The 232-nt window shown below is 39.2% G+C and overlaps 1 protein-coding gene across 4 annotated transcripts in view; it reads left to right on the top strand.

Moving 5' to 3' along the window:
- The window catches only part of TMEM131 (transmembrane protein 131), a 100,321-nt gene that overhangs the window by 52,440 nt on the left and 47,649 nt on the right, over positions 1 to 232 (top strand). The window lies entirely within an intron of this gene.

Here is a 232-nt window from a genome sequence, read left to right as displayed (position 1 = left end):
TGCCTCAGTTCTCCCCTAGGATCTCTTGTTTAACACTGAGCAGTTAACAGCAAAGCCGGTTTTGGGCTGGCAAAAAAGAACTATATACATATCATCTGTCTCCTCCTGGCCTGCGGTTATACAAGGATCGACAAAATGGTTAAAGATTACATATACAGTGAGGATCACATTTTATTATGAGGCCCTAGCATTGTTTATATTGACACGAATCAGATGATTAACATATTTCACA

This window comes from Haliaeetus leucocephalus, unplaced genomic scaffold, assembly GCF_000737465.1.
Source record: "Haliaeetus leucocephalus isolate CR32 unplaced genomic scaffold, Haliaeetus_leucocephalus-4.0 Scaffold495, whole genome shotgun sequence".
Lineage (NCBI taxonomy): Eukaryota > Metazoa > Chordata > Aves > Accipitriformes > Accipitridae > Haliaeetus > Haliaeetus leucocephalus.
The sequence above is the reverse complement of the archived record's forward strand: the minus strand, read 5'-3'. Positions and strand labels throughout refer to the sequence as shown.